Consider the following 25157-nt stretch of genomic DNA (forward strand, 5'->3'; position numbering starts at 1 on the left):
GCGCTGTTTTGGGCCGAGCCCCGGCCCGGCCCCGGCCGAGGGCTTGCACAGGGTCCGGGAGCGGGGCTGCAAAGCGGAGGAGGATGCTTTCCGCACGGGTGCGGGAAGCTGGAGGCTTTTCCCAGACTCTGCCTCTTCCTGGGTTATTCTTGTGCTTATTTCCCTCTACTGCGAAAGGAAAATAAAAGCCACAGAGCATTTTAAGCTACCGGTGTTGTGTTCCCAGCACAAAACACCTTGAGTAATTTCCTACCTCTGCCTCTGCAGCGCTGGTGTTGCCTCACCTACGCTTCGAAGGGCCGAGGCGGCTTCCCAGACAGACGGATTGCTTCCCGTCTGCTCCCTAAATACCAACATTATCTCCTGTCCTGGTTAGGGCAAATCTGGGAGAAAACCTCTGGAAGGAGCCCCCAGAAAACAAACCCCCACACCCCCCCTGCTTGTTCGGGAAGAATTTTCTCGGCGGGAAGTGGGGAGAAAAACTGTTTATTTAACAAACAAAACACTCCCCAGCACCAAGACATTAACAACACCAGATGACAACAAAACTCTTTCACCACTCTGAAGAGATGACAAATCCAGAAAGCCTCTCTTGGGAATGAAGGCCCGGGTCTGGGCGCTGGGGATGGCTGCTGGAGATCACAAAGTGCAGGCTCTCGGAGTTTCCCACGTCCCAGTCCAGAGCAGTTTGGAATGATATTCAGGAAAGGGAAAGGAAAAAAAAAAAAAAACAGTCCAGGGAAAAAAATTGGACTGTTCAGCTAAACTAACTAACAAGCAAAGGCAACAGCAGGAGCAAGAGCAAGCAAGCAAAGCAAAGCAAGCCAGACAGCATTACCTGTTCTACACAACAGACCTTGCGGGGAGGTGAACCGGCTGATAACAAAACAAAACAAACCTTCACTTTCAGTCAGTTCTGAAAGCACAGAACATAATATCAGACATAAACAGAACACACTGTTGGGGATACAAGCACCATAACATCACCCTAGGACATCTCTTTCGTCCCATCAGAAATCCTAAGTTTGGGAAGACAGGACTTATAGCTTGAGGGAGCCAGCTTCAGTGAGATTTAATGCCTCATGGAATTGTTAGGCTGAGAGAGGAGGAGGTTTTGCACCTGGATATCCACAGCTTGCCTTATAGTGGAAAGGGCTTATCTGCTGACTGGAAAGGCTGCCTGCATGCCAGAAATATCCAGCATGGAAAAATCCCTGCAGCTGGCAACAAGCTGAGCTATCAACACTGACAGGAATTGGGGTCATTCTTATAGCGAGAGAAATAGTCATAGAATGACTTGGCTAGAAGGGACCTCGAAGATCATTTTACTCCAACCCCCCTGCAATGGACAGGGATACCTTCCACTAGACCAGGCTGCTCAAAGCCCTAGAATGAATATCACCAAAATCACCTGCAGACACCCAAACAGAAACAACCTGCATTTGTAGACTATTGCCAGTCCAAACCCCCTGAAATCAGGATGTGAAACAAAGCAATTATGAGGAGAAAAAAAAGCTTGACAAAAAAATTATGTTCTACAGCTGATGAATAAAGGGCACCTTGTTCATGAAATAAAGCTGTATTTTGTCAGCTTGTTTCTGCAGGGTGCAACAATCTTGCTCTATCAGAGGTGCTTTTTAAAAAATATAAAACAGAAATTCATGAATAACCAGATAAACAAAGAAGCTGGTAATTAAAGAACTTACTAAGCAGCAGAAGACTCATGATAACAGTGCAAAGTCTGTAATACTGTGTGCCGTCAGTATAACTAGAAAAACAGTGGTTTAGCATCTTCTTTTGTGGTTGATATCTGAGCAATATCCAACATATTTTCATCTGCCTTTTTGTCTATGTTTCAATTTCACTCAGGACTGGTGAGCTTTTTATGGTACCAGGTTTACTAATTTTGCCATATAACTGCTACATCACTTGCCCTTTCTCTTGATGTCCCTCATCTCTCTTTTACTATTCAAAAATACAGTTGTGAAACATGAAAATTTCACTTTTACAACTCTAACCATTACAATATGTACATATGTGCAGAAAATCCTTCAAATAAATGTACTGTCGCCTCCAGCCAAAGCTTCTGTATGGGCACAGAGTTCCCGTGAAGTACAGTCAGCCAGGCCACTGTCCAGCTGGAGAATTATACGGACAGCTCTGTGTCTGTGGGATTGAAAGATAAAATGCCCTATTGAATCCATTGGAAAGATTTGTAGGATTGAGTCTATAAAGACATGGAAAACAGAAATGGCAGAGGGAAGTTGGATGGCAACATCAATGGGTAGAGTTGCTGTGGTCCATGTCCCCAGGGTAGTTTTCATGGCACAAAAATAAACTTGGGGGTTTCTGTTCTTAATGGAAAGAGTATCTTTAAATGTGGCAATTTCTCCACTTTGCAATTCCTAACATGTACACAGGGCAAGTCACTGAACACACTTCCAGAGTTTGGTTGAACTTCCCAGAAAAATCTCCACTGTGGCAGCCCCTCTCACTTTATCTGAGTACCTCTCCTCCAGGCCTGCTATATCTGCATTTGGCTAAAGATAACAGCCTTTGGCTGCTTCCTGCAGGGCTGGAAAGCACAGCCTGCAGAGCTCTAATCTCTGCACGGCTCTCACACAGAAACGGGGCCTGCAGGAGGAACAACGGCTTTTGTCATCACTCAGTAATGAGACAGCGAACCTCAGCTCACAAAAAATAATCACGCTCCCTACAGGTAGGAGATTACCTTTGAAATATCTCAAACTCAATACACTCTAAATGCCTTTTTAATCTGCTTTTTGACTCCTTTTTTAAATACATCAATCATAAATTAAGGTTAGATTTCCAAGTTTTCGTCCCTCAAACTGGCTGCCAGAACCAAATGCAGGGTTTGCATATGTTCACATGAGTCCAAGGGGCTCACAAAAAAAAAAAAAAAAAGGCCTCTTGAGCAAGACAGTCAGCAGTTTATGAGTTGGGTCTGAGAGTGATTCAATACCAAAGGCAAAACTATTTCACTGCAGTAAAAGAGTGTCTTCTGCTTATGGAAACGAACCCATCCCACACCAGCTTATTCAGTGATGGTGGGAGAAAGAGTCTCTGCCTGCCTTTGAGACTTGTGGTCAGCAGTCCCTGCTCTGGCATGCAGTAGCCTTCACATACTGGCAAGCTCTTGCCACAAGCCAACAGCCAGTAGTGGCTTTTCTGGATAGGCTGCAAGGTGATTGCCCAGCTGAAAAACAGTATATGCCAGGAGAGACTTCAAGGGCACCAAAAGGCTGCTCTAAACATGCTTCTGTGCTGGCAGTACAACTGGATTAGTAAAGACTCCCCCTCTCAAGTTCAATGACTCCTAAGTAAGCTTAGTACTTAGTGCTGAGTGCACCTTTCATACAATTCAGTATTGTATGAATAGGGAATAGAGCTATTGGGAAACACAGGCTCTCAGTCTGGGTGTTGAACCCTCTTGAAAGCACAACCTTAGATTTCTTGGGAACAGAAAAACCAAGTAACAGAAAAGAAGTGCACATAGCACTAGAGGGCTATTCACTCACTGGTGGTAACTTTCAGGAATTAAGTACCAAACATCTCTCAGCACTGATCTCAAGTAGGTCAATGATTATCACCCTGCAGAGGCGTGGGACCTACACAGCTCTCTGCTGAGTCCCAAGCTGCTCGCATCACTTGTGGGATGAAAGCAGCACCTGCTTTGAATCCCTTTCCCTTATGCCAGTGCAGAAGATAATCTGCCTCCAAGAAATTGGTATTCACTTGCAGACATCTGTTTAGTAATTACTGCAGTTAATCTGTCCTTATGCCCATGAGGGCAGGCATTGTTGTTTACACACAAGCAGTAAACAAAGTAATTGGCAGCAGGAAAAGCTGCATTCCAAATAACTCCAAGCAATCAGTTATGGTCAGATTGTGCAACTGAAACAGTGAACCCACAGTACTGAAAGTGGGTGCTGGTTTAAGTGAAGTACTGGTGCAATTGGGATTTTAGCAAAAAATCCCTCTGCAGCAGAATCCTTTTTTTACTCTGAGAAATATAAATAGCGGCACAGCAATACCATATATTCAAAAATATCATCAGAGATTTTCTGCAATCTGGTGCCTTTGATGGCTATATTAGCTTCTATTTACTAAGAATAATTTGGCCATTCTCTTTTCCCCTGTATTCTTCATCTTAAGTATTTGCCTCAGCCTGCATGAGAAATAGCTTTGATGTGTAAGATTTGTGTTCATCAGTTCTTATTAAATGTTTTTAGTTCCCCAGGAATTGTTTCCCAGAGCTGATAAGAAAATGAGCTGTGTCCTTGGTCTCCAATCCAACCCAAAGCACAAAGTGCGTGTTTAAGCTTAGCTTCTGAGGCATACCAGTGACTTCACTTGACTAAGAAGAAGCCTTAAATGAAATGTATGTTTGTTTGTGTGCTGTGCTGAAACTGGCCCTCCAGCAGCCTGCTGGGATACTAGACTGGGATACAAAGAGTAGAGCTCTGAGGCTTTGCAGATCCCTGGAAGCCCAGAGGGGAAATCAGTAGCACCGTGTCCATGCAGAGTTCCCCTGAGCTCTCCAGGAGCTGGGTCACAGTCACACCACTCTTGTTCTCTCCTTAAATCAAATAATTTCTCTCCTCCCTCAGCAACAGCTTGTAATGTAACTTCACTACATCCAAGTCCAAGGGCTTCAGTGCATAGCACAAATTTGAGTGTTTGCTCAGCATGGTATCACGCTTTAACCACACCTATTTATGATAAAGCCCTTTTGTCAAGAGCAAAACTACAAATCCCTAATCCTTGCAAGAACAAACAATTAAAAGGCCATCCAGGACCTCAAGTTTTCATTGGTTCAAGTCAGCTCCTCTGCTGTGATCCCAGCAGAGCCAAGCCAGATGCCAGACTGCTTTGGATTGCACGTCACTGCACAGACAAGCAATTGCTTTGTTTTTTTCATTCTGAGGTTGGGGAGGTGTGTTTGATTTTTTTATTTGGTTTTGTTGTTTTGTTTTTAAGAGACAACTGTTGTGCTCTCCAATAAAAGATTTCTTATTGAAAGACAAAATCAATGGTGCATAGCCTGGATATTTTCACAATCCCTGTATACAACCAGAGGTACAACCTCTGTTTTAAGTTTTGAAGTGGTTGCATTTCAGAGCAGAAAACTCTGCCTGGTTAAGGTTTTATTGCAGGGAATTGGGAAGCAAAACTTTCTATGAAACATCTGAGTGCTGAAAACAGCCTGTTCTCAAGGGGCTGACTTGCCAATAGGATTTCTCACTGCTTCTCATTAGGAAGGATTTAAACTCTTTTCTACATTGTGCTTGTTGGATTTGAAGCATGGGAAGGGGCCAGGATACCTACTGTGTTTAACAATTGCAAGAGAGGAATCATCAAGGAAGCTCGCAAGCAAAAGCAGTCACCCGTACCAAACAAACTGGCGTACTTGGCCACTAAGATTTTTCCCTCAAGAAGGAAGTGAAATTGTGAATAACCTCAAAGTTCACCCCACCAGTGGCTCACTTGCTGCTCCATGCATACACATCCAGCAAAAAGACCAGCCCACTCCAAAACATGAAAGGGCCTTGCAGAAGAGTACTTATTGTTACACATAAATAAGATTACTGCATCAATGATCATTATTTAATTAACATACAGTTAATCTACAAGCCATGCTGAAGCCCACATTTATAGTTATCAATCCTTCAGGTTTCAGCAAGCTTAAGTGCACAAGACTCACTTTCAGAGCAGTATTTTTACTCAAAGAAGTATTTATTTGTGAGTTATTTGGTGGTTATTTGTGAGTGAGGCAACTGCTTTGTATCCAGTAGCTGCTGTCAGTTCGCTCCAGCTCAAAAGTTTCAGTCATCCAAGCAAGGAAACAGAAAGCCACAGCAGATCACTGCACCTAACACAGTGGATGACACAGAGCTGTAAAATGTCACCAGCAGAAGCCTTAAAAAGTAATCTTAAAGAGGGTGGAGGGAATAGCAAAGAAGGGGTCATACCACGTAGGAGGGCAACACTTACGAGTGGAGCTCTTCACAAAGACTTGCAAAACATTCTCCCAGCAATCTTATGTAAGATATGTCTGTACAAAACAGACCTAGTGCACTAGATTAATCTGAACAGGAATAACTGAAATGTGTAAACATAAGGAGAAAAAATAAAATTGTGAATTTTAAAAAAATAAAAATTCCTTCTCAGATTCCCTGCTGGCTAATAACTGGGCTTTGATGAACATGACAACGGGGAAAGGAAAAAGAAGATTTTGTTTCAATGGAGTTTACTGGGGAGTTGTGTCCAGCCCCTGTAGGAATAGCTACACAGAACAAGTGTTTCACTGCTAACAGCTCAGCCACAGTGCAGTGGTGTTGGTGGACCACAGTTCAGAATCCCAGGACGGGTCAGCTTGGAAGGAACCAGTGTGTCCATGTGGTCCCTGCTCAAGCAGGGCCATCCAGAGCACATGGCACAGGACTGTGTCCAGTCTGTTCTTGAGTATCTCCAGTGAGGGAAACTCCACAACCTTTGGCACCTGCTCTCCCTTTGCAATTCCTAACATGTACACAGGGCAAGTCACTGAACACACTTCCAGAGTTTGGTTGAACTTCCCAGAAAAATCTCCACTGTGGCAGCCCCTCTCACTTTACCTGAGTACCTCTCCTCCAGGCCTGCTATATCTGCATTTGGCTAAAGATAACAGCCTTTGGCTGCTTCCTGCAGGGCTGGAAAGCACAGCCTGCAGAGCTCTAACCTCTGCACGGCTCTCACACAGAAACAGGGCCTGCAGGAGGAACAATGGCTTTTGTCATCACTCAGTAATGAGATAGCGAACTTCAGCTCACGAAAAATAATCACGCTCCCTACAGGTAGGAGATTACCTTTGAAATATCTCAAACTCAATACACTCTAAATGCCTTTTTGATCTGCTTATGACTCCTTTTTAAAATACATCAATCATAAATTAAGGTTAGATTTCCAAGTTTTCCTCTGTCAAACTGGCAGTCAGATTATAAGGTAGTATAATGAATATCAAAGTTTGCATATGTTCACATGAGTCCCAGGGGCTGGAACCTGAAAAAAACCCTGCAAATTATTAGGAGATGTCTGAGGGGAAACAAATTCCATAAGGCTGTGCACTGCACCATCCCAGCAGTGACACATCATATGCAGAGATACTTATGCAAAATAGGCTTCTTAGTAGACTAAGAGTAAACTCATAAAACCATCCACATAACAAACACACAGACACACCTATCAAATAAACAAAATCCTACCTGAGCGAGAGCACTAAGGGGAATAAAAATTATGCATGCTGCTGTATCCTTGTGAGATTTTTAGAAGCCCAAATGCCACTCAGCTGTTTGAGCATTACTTTCTGATTAGGTAGGCAGTCTGGATAATGCACTGATATTATGCATTCAGCCCTTCCTTTCTTCTAGTGCCAGGAACCTCCAAAGTCAGAGAGGACAGAATGAAGTTAGGCAGCTGGGTGTGGAATTAAGTAACCACACTGGCTCTTGGCATTTTCTTTCCAGTTACTCTGAATCATTTGGTGTCACTCTGAAGTATTCCATAGGGCACTTGGATACTGGCTATTAAGCTTCAGGAGTCCAGCTGATCAGTTTTTTAAGTCGTAGGAAATCACTCAACATCAAAAAGGCCTGATTACCATGGCTGCACTTCACTGGGAAAATAGAGAGTAGCTGAGCATGCCTTGAGGCAGTCATTAGAAGGACATCACAGCCACTTCAGCATCAGGCAGCATTATCCCCCTACAGGTCCTGCTGTGCTGAGCAAAGTGAAAGCCTCACTGTGCCCAGTTGGTACAAAGGAAGAAGCCTGGAGGGTTTAAAGCCCAACACTTCAGTTCTGGGCTCAAAAACATGAAGGCAGCCACATAATGCCATTCTCTCAGGTGGGGTAATGCTTTCTTGATGCAAACAGCAGAAGTAGGAGTAACACCTTAGCTATCCTTAATTTTCAACAATGAGGACATATCTCCTGAACCCTTTAAAAATTTAATTCTCCCCCAAAATGCTCATCTAAACTACTCACAAGGACATCTGGTCTCTTTCCTTCAAATTCCAGGATAAAACTATGCTTGGATGAAAAACTAAAGCAATGGGCAAGAAGGCAGTGCACTAAAGCTAAATCTTTCTGCTGCTTGTCTCTCTGCCTGGATCTTGCTGTTCCTGCTATACAATGAGTTGAAACTCAGAGTGGTTAAAAGAGCTGCTTCCTTCCCCTAGGCCGGTGCATCTGCAGACACCGACAAGGAGTTCAGTGTTTACATGCCACAACCCCAGAAATCATTTGGAGTTCATGGGACTGAAGTCAGCTCATGCTGGGTGAGGACTGTCCTGTAGGATCTTTCCACATTCTTCTAGAAGATGTGATCCTTCCTGGAGAAGTAAACTTTGAATTTGAGGAGCTGTCAATATGGCCATTAATTGAACTTCTAGTACAACTGATGGCTTATAAAGCCAGTTAGGTTATTGTCCAAGAACACACAAAATAGCTGAAAACTTGACTCAAGGCCCAGAATCTGGAGAAAGAGATTGAAAATACACCATAATACCTCTCATTTAATCGCATTAGTATTTCTTTATTTCTTCCCTCAGCATATTTACTTTCAGCCACAGGAGGAGAGCCCTTCCAGGAGTCCTTGTTAATAAACTGAAAAGTGTATTTAATGTCCTTCTGACTGACCAACGTCAAGGACTAGTTCCATGCATGCCATAATCCAACCTCACGTGTGATTAACAATGTCCACTTTAATAATGGTCAGGAATGCAGGCTCTCTTCCCCACCACCTCGAAGGATTTTGGCTGTAAAAGGGTCCAGTATTTCAAGGTCACCTCAACAGGATAAAGTTTGAATGTATTTCATTCCTTTGTTGACACAGCCTTGCACAAGGTTAAGGGGTGTTCTAATTCAGGTGAAAAACCATACTACCCTCGCCTCAGCCAGATGAAGGCAGCTGCTAGAGCCCCAGTTTCCAGAATCACAAGAAAAACTAAAAGAGTCTTACCTTTCCTATTATTAAAAATATAATAGGAATAGGAATATAATAGGAAATCCTGGCCTGCAGGCTGCTTTAGAAGAGAAAAAGAAGGTTGCAGATCTCTTATGATCATAGAGATCATTGCAGAAAAAAATGCAGAAAATATCAATACGGTACCTCACCTGCCTGAAACTCAGGGACTTCAACACCTGCTTCTACAAGTCCTTAAAGAGACAACTAGAAACTCCCATCTGCTTCATCATGAGCAACACTGTGGCCGTTCTAAGGGGGCTTCTGTAGCCAAGTAAGCATCAGCCAAGGGCAGGTGGAATCATGTGGGTGGTCAGTGAATCAGTCTCCTTGAGACACAATGCATGTGTAACTGGACATTCCCAAGCAAGAGATTTGGGGAAGAAAGAGCACAAGGATTCTCACTGTGAGAGAAGCAGTACTAGGGGAAGCACAGCCCTTTGTATGAAGCAGAAGCTGAGGTTTGCTGGGAATCCACAGGACAGAGGAGGCTGAGAGAGCAGCCGAAGAATCATGAGAGACCTCTAAGCTACCCCTGTTTTGCTCCTTTTCTGATTCCAGACAGGGATCCAGCAGGGTCCAGGGATGCCTCCAGCTGTGACCCCTTGCTCTTCTCCCTTCTCTACCTGGGCCCAACCAGCTTAGTCACTTTGTGGGACTCAGAGCTGGGCTGAGTTGAAGCCTGTAGCAGAAGGGAGATCCCACTGAAGACAGGGGCCTCTGCAGAAATCTCTGACCCTGACCCCATATGAAAGCCACATCTCCAAAACCCTCTCACCCATGCTCAAGAGAACAGCCCAACCAGTCCCCTCAACAAGCCATCCTATGTTGTGAAGCCTACACTCTTGGATTTAGATGGTGAAAGATGGTCCTGCACTCTAGGAGTCATGCAGTCACCAAACAGCTGAGATTAGAGAGCCTGAAAACAAAATCAAACCAAAAAAAAAAAAAAAAAAAAAAAAAACACCACAAGTAGAAGTAAACCAACAGTTGTTCTCAACTGAGTTCCAGGCCAGAAAGAAAGAAATTAAATTATTTGCAGAAGGTTCTCAAGCAATCATTAGCAGGGCTGAGACCTAGAACCCAAAGGTTCAATCCCAGCCCCATGCATTGCTTAACTCTTGGTTATACCACAGTCTTGGTAAACAAGTAACCCTTGTTTCTGCAGCTGCTGCTTTTAGGCTGGAAGCAGTTCTCATCTATCTCTCCCCATGTGTCTGTTCCCATTAATACCAATTTTAAAAGAACCTTGCTGCTTTTCCATTGCTATCCTTGCTGCCAACCATATGCCATTAAACACAAATAAGAGGTTTTAGTTGTAATTGTGGTTTTGCCTTTTTTGTAGAGAAGGCGTCCCATGAAGTCTGACACAGCTGAATACCTGCCTAAGCACACCAATTCTCTCAGCAGGAATTTTCAGAGGGAAAAATTAAATTGTAGCTGTATAATACATTGAGCAGACAATGCCAGTGATTATCCAGCAAAGTGGCATCAAAAAGCACCAGCAGTGCTGACTTCCAAAGGGGCATAAAGTGTTCTGAAGAGTTACCCTGAAAAAGATGACACAGACCTTCAAGACCATACGTATTTTGTCCCTTTTACTCTGGCTTCTCTGCAAGGTCTCTAGGGCCAGACCAGTCCTATAAAACACTGAAGACACCTCATATTTTCTTGCAGGTAGACATACTCCACACAAGCTGGCAAGTGCCTCCTTTCCCTCTCTGTCCCAAGCCATGAAAACTCTGGCCAATCTCCCAGTTCAGTCCTCTGACTGCATGACAAGGGAGTAGTCCTTGAAGCTCCACTGCCCAGGTGTCCCACTGAATGGAAGTCTGTCATTCTGCTTTCCCAAAATCCTAGGTATTTCTCCTACAATTCACAGCATGGCCAGGAAATTGCCTTATTTCCCTCCATGGCCTCCCTAGCAGTCAGGTAACCCTTCTGGATGTGGCAAGTGGCCACTTACAGTAGGATAAGAAAGCCCTGTGGCTCAGACAAATTCAGTGCCCCACCTTGGCAGGTTCGGGCTGAGCAAGCCCACCCCATGGGCAGTCCCAGGGAGGCCTTTTATTTATGTGGAGTACAAACCCACAGTGAAGATTGTGGTGTCAGCCAAGGCCAGAAGGAAGCAGTGGCTCTGCAGCAGTAAACACAAATAAGGAAACATGGCAACCAGCCACACACTGACTTGGGCATGGCTGTGAGGAAGCACAGAAATGTTCTCCAGTGAGGTGTCTTTGCAACACAACATCCCCAGTGACAAGTGCAGAGGAGTCAGGACAAACCAGACACAGAAGGGGAAGTAGTGCAGGGAGATGCCAAATTCTGTAAAGGCATCTGGGGTCACAAGGGAGGTCACATTGCTTGCAAATCCCCACAGCCACGGTCCTCTCTGCAACTGTGCCAAGGCCAGTGTATTCCACATCTGTCCTTGACACCTATTGGAAAACTAGGGAACACAGAACCCACATTCCTCCTTTATCTGGGGAGTATCTTTTTGACTTTTCTGGATGCTTCAGGGGTATATCTCCAAAAATACATGTGCATTGAGGGCTACCAGGAGACATAAAAGGCAGTGAGCCATCTGCTCTTTTCCAAGCTTCATTCCCACCTGGACAAAAGTTCATTGCTGTTCTTGTGTCCCCACTGGGCTCCTTCCATTTGAGTCATTGAATTCACACACATCTCAGTATACATGCAAAGGTAGTCTCCTTTTCTTCCAAACCTCCACCTTCTACTTGCTCCAGCAAGAATTTTGAGTCCCACCAGCCTCATTCTATGGTCATGCTTTCTAGAAGTCCTCACTTAGGAATCTGAAGTAGCAACTCAGAAATCAGCATTTTGAAAAGACCTAATGAGTTGCTTTGGAGACCAGCAAGCACTACAGATCTCTACAGAGCTGGCCATGCCACCTCTAACTCCCTCTCTCTCTCTTTGTGTGCTCAAGTGCTTCTAGTCACCATATACCACCCAACATTTTCCTCTGAAATGTGTGTGCTCACCACTTATAAAAGGCTGGCAAATACAGGTAAGTGTTTTGAGGCATGACCTGATGTAAGGCTCAAAGGAATGTTGGTTTAAAAGGGGAGTGCATCTACCCCTGCCCCTACATTCTGGCAGCCTGACATACATGGTTTAATGCATGGTTTGGCCCTTGTCTTGCATCCAGCACAAACAGCGCCATATGAGATCAATAATACTGGGAAAAGCCTGAATTAGATGGAATGCAAGTGCTTGACTGCTAATTATCCGTATGACCTTGAAGCCTTGGACAGCCAGGGGTCTACTACAGGATAAACTACAAGATGATAGATACAGACACTTAGGCTCTGAAGACAAGGACTGATAAAGAAGATCCAGTCAGCCTTTCTCTGGTTAAGACATTTCTATGTCCTGTATATGTTTGCCCAAAGCTGCAGATCTTACCTTAGCAAAGTAACAAAAAACATCCGGGAAATAAAAATCACATTAGGGATAATACTTTGTATATCCTAAGCAATGGATGATGCAGGTCTAAACACAGTGGGGGATAAAGAGAATGTTTTTCATCCTCCAGCTACTTTCACACCACTCCACTGCATCACCAGGAGTGCGGCCACAAAGTTTGCCTCTACAGACCTTCAGGGCCTGTTCTGCTTGGAGAACTGTAATTCCCCCTCTCTGAATTCCTGCACTGTGTATGTTTTTCACCAAAAATTCAGTCATCTCCTCTGGGAAAACAAAAGAGGTCAACAGCTTTCCTAGTCATGAGAAGATGAGCTCAAATGTGACTTTGGGTGGCTGCACTGAGACACTTGGAAACATCCCGTGCTTAGCTGGTAAAAGGCAACATCCAGGTGGAACATCACCCATGACCCAAGGTGGAATTGTACAGCACCTGCTCAAAACAAAACTGGAAAGCAAAGAACAGGGTGACAAAGAAAAGTGAGAGGTGGAAGAAAACACCAAATCTGAGGTCAACATCAAAATCTAACCAAATGGAAATCTCCAGACAGAAACATTGAAGCCCAGAATGATGGAAGAATGAACCAAAAAAGCTTCAGGATGAAGTTCTCAACTCAGAACAGAATAAAATTGGTTGGGGAACAAAAAAAAAAGAGACAAAAAGGGACTCAAGTAATGCTAGGGAAAGTTTGGAAAAAGACAAGTTCTCATCAGAGAAATATTTTTTTAAATCTTTTATTTTACAGAAGTATTTACTTTGAAAAGTATTGACTTTTTTATGAAAGTCAGTATTGTCTAACAAAAAAGAGACTAAACTCTGATTATAAAATCACATGTGCCCTCATGCCTGCAGTCAGGTCCCAAAATTCAGACATTGATACATTTCCAAACTGCAGAATTTCTAAGCCAATCTAAGGCTGTTTGTTTGCTGGCTGGAGTATAAATCTATGAACCAAGATTTCCATCCTGTTGGTTTTGATTTCAACATCCTATCTGGAATATTCAGCTCATGTTTTCATGTTTTTTAAGCAACCATGAGAGATTTTTTTTTTAAATTAGAAAATGGAAATTCTTATGCAATGTCTTAATGTCTTCTTCCAGCAGCTTTTAAGGAAAAAAAAAATACAACATCCTGAGACTGCTGAGAAAGCTGTAAAGTTTAGTAACCACTGCAACATGCCATAAAAAATGCTTTTCATTTCCCCCCCACACATAACTCACTTATTTCTGTCATTCAGTCTCTATTCCAAAAGTTTTATTGCAGTATTTGCTGAACCAGTGTACTACAATGGACTATTTTTAACTTCTTTAAAGAATTGCCATTAAAGCATTACTTGGATAGCTCAACAAGGACATATCATTGATACTACACCTGCCATAGACAAACAAACAAACATCTGTGCTTGTATGGATCAAGACATTGTTTTATAGAGAAGCAGTGCTCCCAAGAACAGCACAAAGTCACATGGGGCCCATGAGTGCCAGATTTTAGGTTCACATCTCAAAGGAAACTCAAAGAAGTAGAAAATCACAGGTAGCCACAAACGCTCTCAATGATTTCATCAACAGTTTAGAAGAGCCCTCTGCTGTGTTTGTTCTGGCTAATACACAAAATATTTAAGCCCTCATCAAAATGCAAGTGTTGAAGCATGTAAATAAATGATGAAGCAAGTCCTTCCACTTAAAAGAGCTTTGGCTTTTTTGCCCATAGATGTTCCCACACAGATGCATGCCAGCATATGCTGGTCTTCCAACATACACCCCTAAACTCACCCTAACTTGAAACTTCCCCCCCGTCTCCCCTGGACAGCAAACTCCAACCAGAGTCAGAAGGAAGCCACACTGGACTGAAAAGTGCCAGAGCTGTGTCTTTGGTATCCTGGAGAAAAAATTGTTCTCCTGGGAACTGCTTGGATTTTGAAGGACTTTTTTCTCTTCCCTGACATGATGTGACTCAGTTTCCAAGAGACAGTGCACACAACCTTTGTGGATCCATGACAGGAAAGAATCTAGGCCTAAGATGAGGAGAATTGCCAGGCAGATCTCTAGAGATGTCCTTCCACCCTTCTGTCTGTGTGCTACAGAAACCTTTGCTGAGGATGTCCTGTGACAGACTATCTGAGGACAGGGACAGGAATTACGCCATTTTTTAATGCTGCTTTTTAAGAACCTCCAAGAAAGGACATTAATTTCTTGCCCCAGTAATTTGGTCTACTGCTTTGCTATCCTCATCCTTGGAAACATTTTTCTGGTTACAAACTCGGATGTCCCTTGCTGTGGTCTAATACTAATACAACTAGCAGGAACGCAGAGAACACATTACTCTGCCACAGCTAACCTCACATCAATCACACCAACCCTCAAAAAGGGAGCATTTTTCCAAACTGACTGTAGTATTCTGACTACTAATTTTTCACCAATTATTAATTAATTAATCATCATTCAATTATACCGATCATGTTTCAACTATACCAATTATCTTTTCCTCCAAGTGGGAAAGACTTGTCTCCTCAGCAATGTAGGGATGTGGGAAGTTGAAAAATGTGTTTGTGAAAGTGCCAGGTAAGAGCAGGAAAGAAACCAGGCATTGGAAGGCAGGAGAATAGATGGAAAAGGTCAGAATTACATAGTCTGGGGGAGTAAATGCTTCAACCCTGTAATTAACCAGAAAAAGTCATATCACTGGTGACTAAAAACTCGAATTAGTACCAAACTAAACCTACTGTATGTGTCAACACTCTTTCTCAAAACACATGTGCCACGTTCTTCTCTGTAGGTCAACTAGCAGCAAGGGCATGGCTGCAGGCAGACCCTCTCCAGCTCTGCTATTCTATCAAGACTGTCCAAAACCACCAGAGTGAGGGAAAAATGCATTGCTGTCACCACATTTCCACCTGCTCACTGTGTTTTCTGTCATTAGCCAGCTTCAATATTCCCATCCTCAATGTTCTCCCATTCCTAAGAAACCTTCAATGAAAGAGCAAAACCCATCCAAACACTAAAAAAATATTTTTTAAAGCCAGAGCAAGCACTACAGAGTCCAGCCCTTACACAATTGCTGGGATCCGGTGGAGACTGGGGGATTTTTTTTTTTTTTTTTTTGCCATGTTGGACTCTGTTTTCTCACCATAGTACTGGTATGAGGAATGGGAGCTCCCTCGTGGCAAAACGTGAATTTGCAGAGATGGGACTTTCAGTGGCGCCATGCTTTTCCCTGCTCACATGGAACCCTTGGGATAACAGGAACACAGTCCTATGCTGCCCCCTCCCAGTGCACTGAGACCAGTCAGACCTGAACACTGAACACGATGGTGTCTAGTGCATGGATGCCTGTTTCAGAGTCCAGCACAACTCCCAGCTCCTCCTCACAAACCTGGCATCCCTTTCTCCAGCCCAGGCATGCAAGCTGTGCTGGGACACACATTCTCAGGCCAGGAGGTACCTGTGTTTGATTAATGACAGAATCAACAGCAACCAGATTACTGTCACCCATCCAGGTTTCATGACACCCCAAACCAGAAGCAAGACCCAAACAAAATCCAATGGAATTTGGGTGAAAAAGAGCTTGGATTGACATGATTTTCTCAAAACAAGAGGCCTCCATTTTTTCCTACCTGATTTTAGCACTGCCTTCTTAGGTAACAGTCCCAATCAAGTGTCCAGCAGCCCTTAAACAGTTTGGGTCTCAGGGGATCTGGAGGAACCAAACCACTCCATCTCACACAAACAGCTCACATACAGGGTTTTCTCTTTAATGCCTACCTTGACATCTGGTTCTGAGCTGGGTGCCACCACTGCTCTGTGCCTGAAGACCAGCAGACCCAATAGTCTGGACACTCCTGACATATCTAGTGCCTCCAAGGGACCTGGAAAAGAGAGACAACAGTGACATATCACCAGTCCTTTCTGGCTGGTGCTGTGCCCTGCAGCCCCAGCATGCAGATGAATGATGTTCATGTAACCTTGGACAGCTCTTTATACTCCCAGCCCAGGGCAGAGGTCTCCTGCCCAGCTGCACTCCAGCAGGTGGAGCAACTTCCAGGAGTCTTCACAGGTTCAGGTGGTTATGAGCCAAAACCAGAAAGGATCAAATCCACAGAAGGTTATCAAAAATAGAGGCACAATGCCAAACTCAGGATGTTCCTGCCTGCACATGGGAGGCTGGCAGACCATCGAGATGATCTCCTGCTGCCAGCTGACTGCTTGTGTCTATCCTCCCCGGGTAGCTCCTGCCAGGAAGAGGACACCAGGCTAGACAAACCTCTGATCCGACCCAGAACAGCTCTAATGGGAGCAGAGCTGTCACATCTCAAGCTGTAGCAGCCTGCACTTGGGCAGTGCCCTCTGCAGCTCTCTGATGCTTCTTCCCAGACTGAGAAACCACACCACGATCCAGGAATGACTCAGAGCTGGACAGCTTTCTCTCTGTAAGGAATAGTCACAGCAGCTGGGGATAAACAAGAACATCAGACAGGTGGGCAAAGCCACGGAGAGACCCAAAGCCTCGGAAGAGGGAAAAACAAAAAGGAGACCAAAAAATAGTTGGAAATTGCTAGTTTGCATCTGGCTAAGTCAGGACTGCTCTCTGTTTCAAGCCACCAGATGGTGCCGTGCCTTCAGTCACCAGCCCGCGGCTGCTCCGGGACAGCAGCGCTCCCTCCGCCCAGCGCTGTCCGGCGGGCGCTGCCCTCAAGCTGGAAGGGAAGGGAAGGGAAGAAGGGAAGGGAAGGGGAGGGAAGGGGAGGGAAGGGAAGGGAAGGGAAGGGAAGGGAAGGGAAGGGAAGGGAAGGGAAGGGAAGGGAAGGGAAGGGAAGGGAAGGGAAGGGAAGGGAAGGGAAGGGAAGGGAAGGGAAGGGAAGGGAAGGGAAGGGAAGGGAAGGGAAGGGAAGGGAAGGGAAGGGAAGGGAAGGGAACAGCCTCGCTCTGCCCAGGCCTCGCCAGCCGGACATCTCCCAGCGGCAGGGCCGCTTCCACCTTGAAGTGGCGGGGCTGATGCTGAATTGGGCCTGAGACAGTCAGAATCCGGGAGAGGAGGGGAAATGTGCCTGTAAGCCCATGGAGCTGGAGAGACATTCGGGAGTACCTTTTTTAACACTGCAAGAGCAAAGCGTCATATGCTGGGAGAAAGACTTCTGTGATGGGCAGTCTGGCAGGGGACGCACTGGCCAGGAGTTGTGTTTTGGTTACATTCAAGTGGTTTTGATCCAGCAGAAGTGTCAGAGCACTAGGGAAGGGTGACAGGGTAGCCTGCTCAGGGAAGAAGTTGCTCTGAGGGGCCAGATTCAGCCCATACACCAATGACTGGCAAGCTGTGCTTCCTGGCTCCCTTCAGAAGTAACCAAGCTCCTTCCCAGCACCCACATGCAGCTTGTTGGGTGGCCACCCATCCAGAGATGTGAGCTGTGCCACTTAGGCAATGCAAGGGCTCAGAAGGAGACTGCTGCTTGCTGAAGACTGGGAATACACAGGTCCACCCAGCTGGTCCATGCCCCCACAGCAGCCAGCCTTTCTACACTCCGTGTGCCAGAAGAGAGCCGGCACACCAAGCACAGGCCACCAGTACAGATTCAGGCACACAGAACAGATCTAAAGAGGGTGGTGGGAAAGGCATGCTCCACTCACACTACCCTGTTTTTCAGTGGAGACTTCCCACAGCCACTTCCCTGGACAAGACCAGCCACAGCAGGTATATATAGCTCACCACGACCCAGCTGTCAACCCAGAGCTATAAATACAGCTAGAGCACAGATACAGCTATCAAGCCACTCTTGACTCCATTCATAATCTGCCCACATCCTGCAAGCCCACAACACAGACAGGAGAGAGGTAAAGGAAACTGTCAGAGATTCCCATCCACTGCACACTCATAGGAAACACAGAAAGACCCTCTTCTTTCCCAGTGTGTCCCTCTGCAATGTCCTCCTACTCCTCCACCTCACCTGGCATGGCCCAAGTGGCAGTAGTGGTAGGAGTGTTATCCATCCATGTACGAGGCTCAGGTTCACCAGAAAGCAAAGCTCTTTTTGAGACTACCTGATGTATTAGAAGGCAAAAACACTGATATGCTTGCTCTCCCCAGCACCAGCCATATCACTGCTGGCACAGCCACCTCCCATAGCACTCAGACCCATCCAGCCCCAGGCTCTGGGCAGATTTGTCCTGCAGCCCATCCCAGTTGTGCTCCCCAGGCATTGCCAGTGCTGTGGCTTCTCTCCAGTGTCACAGCAGCCATGGTTGCTATTGGGAAATGAGTGCTTACCTCTCCAGACCCACCTCTGCAACTCGGGCCTCCTGTAACCACCCTAAATTCTCAGAGCATTCCTCAGAAACCATAGTCAATACTACTTAATTATCTTTTGACAGTTTTGAAGGGCTTTTCACTACCCTCTAGCAAGTCCTCCGCAGCTATAAGGCTGCTGTTGATGAGCATCCATCATGCTGACTAATATGTCTCATTGCTTCCTTTTTCATTGCCCCATGGATTTCTTATGGCTAGACAGTAAGCAGATTAGGGGTGGGGATTTTCCAGTCTATGCCTGTACATCACCTTGCCCTATACGTAAGGTAGGGCTAATTCACCTCCCGTCTAATCTTACCCAAGGAAGCCCTCCATAAAATGAATTCCCAATTTAAACAAGAGCCAAGCTCCCCCCATTCCAGAGTGCCAAACCCAGACAGGTTCAGTAAGTGGCCATAGCCCTGACAAACACAGACAGGCCTGCAGTTCCCAAGTGAAAACAAGTGGCCATCCTGCATGAGCAACACACATCCAAAAGGCTTCATTATTGTGATGCAGCTGAGCACAAACCCTGTCATAAGAAAACTAAACTGATGCAACAGCCTTCTGTCTGGGTTACAGAGTGTGAGGAGTGGGGCTTTACTAATTCAGGAAATAAAATAATTATTAATGGCATTGCAGATAGCAATTACTAATGGCATCAGCAGCAACCACCTCCACACCTGGAACAAAGCCCACATGAGCCACAAATGCTTATTCTCCAAGAAATCCCTGCAGTCATGCCGCATTCAGTGTAGCAGCACGATCTTCTTACGTGCACAGAGCAGAGACGGCCCGAAGGGTCGGGTGTTACCCTGTAAAGGCAGGGAAGAATTCATCATTCTCGCCACAAATGTCCTGCCGGAGGCTGTGGGAGCCATGCAGCCTCTCTGGGCTCAGCCCTCCCCGTCTGTAAAAGGTGCTGCACACACAGCCCTGTCTCAAAGCTCTGGAGCACAATTATAGGGAACACTGCAAAGCATTCGGGTTATGCAGGCAGAGATGTTGCTTAAAGCTCTACCCACTGGTTCAAGGCCTCGCTGTACTCAACATGAGCCTCCCTTCTCAGACTGACAGGGATTTAAGATTTAATTTCTGTGTATGCAAGGGAAACATATCATTGTAAGTTTTGTACATTGCCTGTTTTGAGGATTTAAGCGAGAGCTGAGCAGTGGGCAGCCTTAAGCTGATTCTGGAGCAAGATGTATTTCATTCTCACCATGAAAAGTATTTCAGACTTTAGTGGCAACAAAACCAAAGGGGAAAGAAAAAAAAAAAAAAAAGCCAGGTAGGAGAGTAGCTTGATGACATTCTTGCTTACTTAAATTAACATGAAGCTGTTCCACTGCTGAGCTGGGTTCTTGTGTTATTTCCTCCTTTGTCTTTCTAGTGGAGAAAATGCCCCGGGGGTGCCGCTGTTGAGGCAGGATGGTATGAAAGAACTCTGATTCAGAAGGTTTGAGAATAGAACTCTGATTTATTTCAAATATATTGCTCTTCTATAGAGAGTATTGTCCAGACCAATTCTATTGGTCCCAAAGTAAAACCATCTCAACCATTAGTGTGCAGTGAATGATGCAGAGAATGATGGCAGAACTTATTTATAAATAGTGTGAACAACAAGACAGATAAATAATTATTTACATTCTTTCTCAACTGTTTTCCAGGCATCTGCCTGATTAGAAACTCTCCATTTTCTCTCTGATTGAACTAAGAATATCCACACCGGGAGTAATGAAGCACTGAGCTAACTTCCCATCCCACTCAATCCAGACCAATTCTGATGAGGCTGATAAAATTCACCCAGTTTTACAACAGCAAGCAGTGTCAAATTTTAGTCTGGTTGCTTATGGCCTGCAGTTCTTACCATGCAGAAGTCAGAAGGACTACAGCCTGCAGCAATTGTGGAAGTTGACAGCAAATTAAAGGGAATATGAGTTCTGGCATTCATCTATAGCAATTTAGGAACAGCCTTTTCATTACTGTAAAAATAGCAAGTATTGATAAGCAACATGTAGCTCTGATCTGCACTAAATCTCAAATTGCAATACAGAAAAAGCAGGAACAAAGTTAACACTTCAAAAACAGGAAACTATTGCAAAGGGGAAAAGCAGCTTGTCCAGACACACACCATGGACTAAGATAGGGCTTTGGACCAAATTCCAGGCTCTGGTTCCTGCATCCCGTCTGCTGCACCACCTCCTCAGAAAAGGGATGGAGCATCACAGCAGTTTCTGGAAATTACCCTTAGATTCTCCTGTCCCCAGATTTCCCTTTAATTTTTTACTCCAGTGCACCTGCTAAGCAGTATGTTTCAGCAATGCACAGCCATGGGCTCCTCGTGGGGTTTTTTTTCTGCCAGTGAAATAGCTATGACTGTAAGGTTTACAGAGACTTTCTGTTCCTGTCTAAAATTATCTTTGCTGATCCTTGCGACGCCAAGACCACAGAGCCAATATTCCACAAGCCCTGAGAAAGAAGCACTGTATTTCAGGCACATTCAGCTAGTGTTGTTCCAGCAGCATCCATCAGCCACGACCAAAGCTCTGGGTCACCACCGTGCAGCAGGGGGACACTGCCTGTTCCTTTGGTGCATCAGACAGTGCAGAGTCAGGGTCTGGGTGCTCTGTGGCTGTTCAGCCAAACAGGAGCCTCTGTGATCCCTGCTCCAACTGTGAGATCAGGGCAAAAGTGGATGAAAAGACGGCAGGTGGATGCAGGCAGATGGGGGAAGCGGGGCCAAGAGGGAGACAACAGCAATTAGCATAAGCAGCGGCAGCCTCAGCTCACCAGCTGCTTTGCCGATTGTCTGCCTCCCCGATTTCCAACAGCAAAGAAGTAATTTGCCGACGAGCAGAGTCAGTAGCCAAGGCTGCCCCTCAGGACTGAAACTATCAGGGAAAACAAACGATTTCCATGGTACAAAACTATGGCTTGCAGGGCTTTGATGTAGGAGTTTGCCTAAGTAAGGCATGGAGCATGCAGCTCAAAACAGACACCAAATACTTCAGAGCGAAAGGCTAAAAAAGGAAGGTTTTAGAGGAGGAAATGAGTCAGTAGCTTGGAGGACGGGAGGGGGAGTTCAAATAGCTGAGGCATATAAAGTAAGCAAGCATCTCAAAAGCTACGAAGTCAGCAAAGTGGATGTATTGATCTCAGGTTTCTGTTGATGCAGACCACGGGTGACTTTTTATATTGACCATGCTGGATTTTGAAGCAATCCTTCATTGGGCAGACATTTGCCAGCTGCAGTTTACACCAGTGTTTCTGACAGGAGCCTTAAGTGGTCACCACCAGCTACAGGATTGCTGGAATCTATCAGTCTCCCCTGGTTAAAGGATGGATTTTTTGGGGGCCGTGTGTGTGTGGGAAGTTTCAGGCTGATTGCAAATACCATTTGCCTGAAGAGCAGGAGAGGGATTCACCTTCCATGATGGTTCATCCAAATGTACAGCCCCAGCTTCCAGCCTAGCTTATTTATAGCACTAACACTGTGAGAAAAAAAAAGGGGAAAGCTGGTTCAGTGTTGAAAAGCAGAAAAGCTAGTAAAAAAAACCCTTCTCCACAATGCAATTCCTGTCTGTCACTGTGACAATCTCATATTGCACTGAGAGGCTGGGGACAAAGAGATCTCACCCCAGGAGGGCTTTAGCCTCACTCACCACACTGCAGAGGGTGCAACAGGGTGTGCAACACACTAAGCCAGAGGTGTTGGTGTCAAGAGTTGCAGTAACTTCCTCACCTCTGCCTGGTCCTTGTCCCATCCAAAGGCTGGCACTGATAGAGAGGGGAACTCAGAAATAAAACCAAAATTTCCTCCTGCCCTCCCCAAACCAGGGAGCTCCCCCTGGGATCAGGCTCCAAGGCAAGAGCTAGAACAGCTTTGACAGGACCCTGCTGCAAGTCCAGGCAGAGGGAACCCCAGCACTACAAATGGTCAGGGTGATGCTAAAGGCACATGAGGAGAGGGCTGTCAGGTCAGGGAGCAGCACAGGGCTGGAGAAGCAGGCTCCCTTCCCCTGCAGAACCAGCAGCACAGGATCGGCATGCAGCAGGGGTTCCCAGCGTGCCATACACACTGTTAACCCCAGCAGGCAGCCCTGGGGCAGGGCTGGAGCTCCCAGTGCAGGAACAGCAGGGCAGGGGCTGTGGAGCCCTGTGCTAAGGCAGGCTGGTACCACCATAACCACACGCTTGTTTGTGTATTTTGGTGCACAGATCCTGCCTCAAAGCACCACATCCGCCTTGTTTATCCTCACTGGGCTATGCTGTTTTGTCTTCTGGGGAATTACACATTTCAAAAAGCCGTTGTGGTTGGTGGTGAGTGAGTGCCCTTTCCAGAGCAGGCACATCTTTCTCATGAGGCAGCTTAAAAGTGAGAGGTTTCTCTTACTCTGCTGGTGAAGGAGTGAGTTGTTGTCCGTGCTGAATTTCCTTTAACCGGTTAGAAACTTTCTCAATCTACTGCAACATTTCCAAAACCACCTCTCAGAACAGACTGAGCCAAGAGGCCAGTTCCACCTCATTTGCCCTTATAAGTACACAGCATGAAATAGCCCCAGCGCTGTTCTCATGGCCTCGTATCATCTCCTCCCCTCTTCCCCAGGATGTCTCACTTCTGTACCCCTCAGTCAGAGTGAAACCCATCTACAGAGAGCAAGCCAGGAACAGTAACAGACAAATTACCCACGTCAATTACAAAGTACAGCTGTCCCAGGTTTCTGCTACACACCACCAGAGATGGAGGTCTGCTGTGGCACTGCCACATGGCGCTGACCACCACTGCATTGATTTCCTCTCCAAGCCACAATCACAGCAGAGGCAGGACCAGAAGTTGTCCAGAGAAACTTACTAACATGACTGAAGCTCTCCCTACTACACAGGCACTTTATTTGACTTGTTTTAGAACTACGTTTCAAAAAGGAAAACAAACCCCAAACACGTCCCTGTTTATTTCTTAATATTTCCAAAGTAAGTCAAGATTTGGGGTCAAATTTAAGCATTCCTTGATTAAATGTATCAGGGAAGAACTATCCACACAGGCCAATTAAAGTCTGAGTCGTGCTGGTAGGTCTTTTTGCTAGTTTCATTACAAATCTGATGCAAGAGCTTTTGCAACAAATGAACCCCTGGCAGGAGTAAGTCACCCAGCACAAGAGCCTAATGAAACAGGACGGCTTTTTCAATGGACCCATCTTCAGCATGGGATCTTTCAGCAACTTCTCTCTCACGTGAACAGACCTAAAAACTACAAGGACCATCTACTGGGGTACCCTCCAAAGAAGGGATAAATCAAATAAAAATTAACCCCCTTTAACTAGAACAGCAATATGGATGAGAACTGTAAGGTGTGTAAGCATTGCTCATGCCTTTAGTGAATAGTGAAGCTTCATGATTATATCCCAGCCCTGAAAATGCCGCCATCGAGCCTTGGTTTTGCTTCCTTCTTACAGGAAGGCACATACTCAACAAATAAGCTTTTGATGCTGGCAGCTTTTTGCTCATTGACTCAAGGCGGGAACACCACTCTAGTCAGGATTCGGTGATAAAAACCTAACTTTCTATCCATTTTGTACCATCAGCAGCTGCCTACATGCAGCCCGAGCCTCACTGGCCGGAAACATGAAGGAATGAGTGTTTTCGTCAGGGCGAGCAGACCTGCCATGAACATGGAAGAGCAAATTCTCGGAGCGCCCCGGCCTCGGCAGCAGCGTTTTGTCAGGGCCGCCTTTGTTGCGAGGACAAGCTGCTCGTTGTTCCGGCACGGAGCAGCGCCGGGATCCGGGACCCGCGGCTGCCGGCGGGGAGCGCCGGGCTCTGCCGCAGCAGCCCGAGCCAATCAGCACCGCCCGCCCGAGATCGCACCAAAGTAGGTAGTGAAAAACCCTCGGAGGAAGAAAAAAAAAAAAGAAAAACCCCCACACTTCCGCCCGGCTGCCCGCCCCTCGCCGCTCCTGCTGCTGCGGCCGCCTCCTCCTGCAGGCTTCCCCGCCCGCCCCAGGGCCACGGCCGCCCCCTCGGCCGCTCCCCTCACGCCGCCCCAGTCGCTTCCAGCCGCGCTCCCGGCAGCCCAAATCCCGCCCGTGCCCCCCGCGCTCTCCCTCACCGCTCCCCGGACCCCCCAGCTCTGCCCTCAAGATCTTCCCCGCACCCCGCCCGGCACACCTTGGAGCAGGTAACCCCGCCCACCCCCCTGGGCGCGCGCGCCATTGGTCGGCTGGCACGTCAATCAGCCGGAGTAGCCCTGTGATTGGTTAACTCCGAAGGGGCGTGGTCCTGCGTGGCGACGGGCTCCCGCCCCCACCCCGCTCGCGCGTGCGCGTGGAGCTGGGGCGTCGCCACGCGGGGCTCCCGCCATAGCAACCGCTTCCTCCTCCTCCGGGCACGGCGGCCGTGACGTCGGCAGCGCTT

General features: G+C 46.2%; 1 long non-coding RNA gene across 2 annotated transcripts; it reads right to left on the bottom strand.

The window, feature by feature from the left end:
* Positions 1 to 29: 29 nt before the first annotated feature.
* LOC140683779 (uncharacterized) lies at positions 30 to 24938 on the bottom strand. Of its 2 annotated transcripts, none has more exons than XR_012055247.1 (3): positions 24912 to 24938; positions 16232 to 16335; positions 30 to 168 (listed from the first exon to the last, which is right to left on the bottom strand). It is a non-coding gene; the product is annotated as an uncharacterized lncRNA (long non-coding RNA). The 2 variants fall into 2 exon arrangements; XR_012055248.1 differs by lacking the exon at positions 24912 to 24938 and adding an exon at positions 16731 to 16865.
* Between the last annotated feature and the right edge of the window lie 219 nt (positions 24939 to 25157).

This window comes from Taeniopygia guttata, chromosome 3 (assembly GCF_048771995.1).
Source record: "Taeniopygia guttata chromosome 3, bTaeGut7.mat, whole genome shotgun sequence".
Classification (NCBI taxonomy): Eukaryota; Metazoa; Chordata; class Aves; order Passeriformes; family Estrildidae; genus Taeniopygia; species Taeniopygia guttata.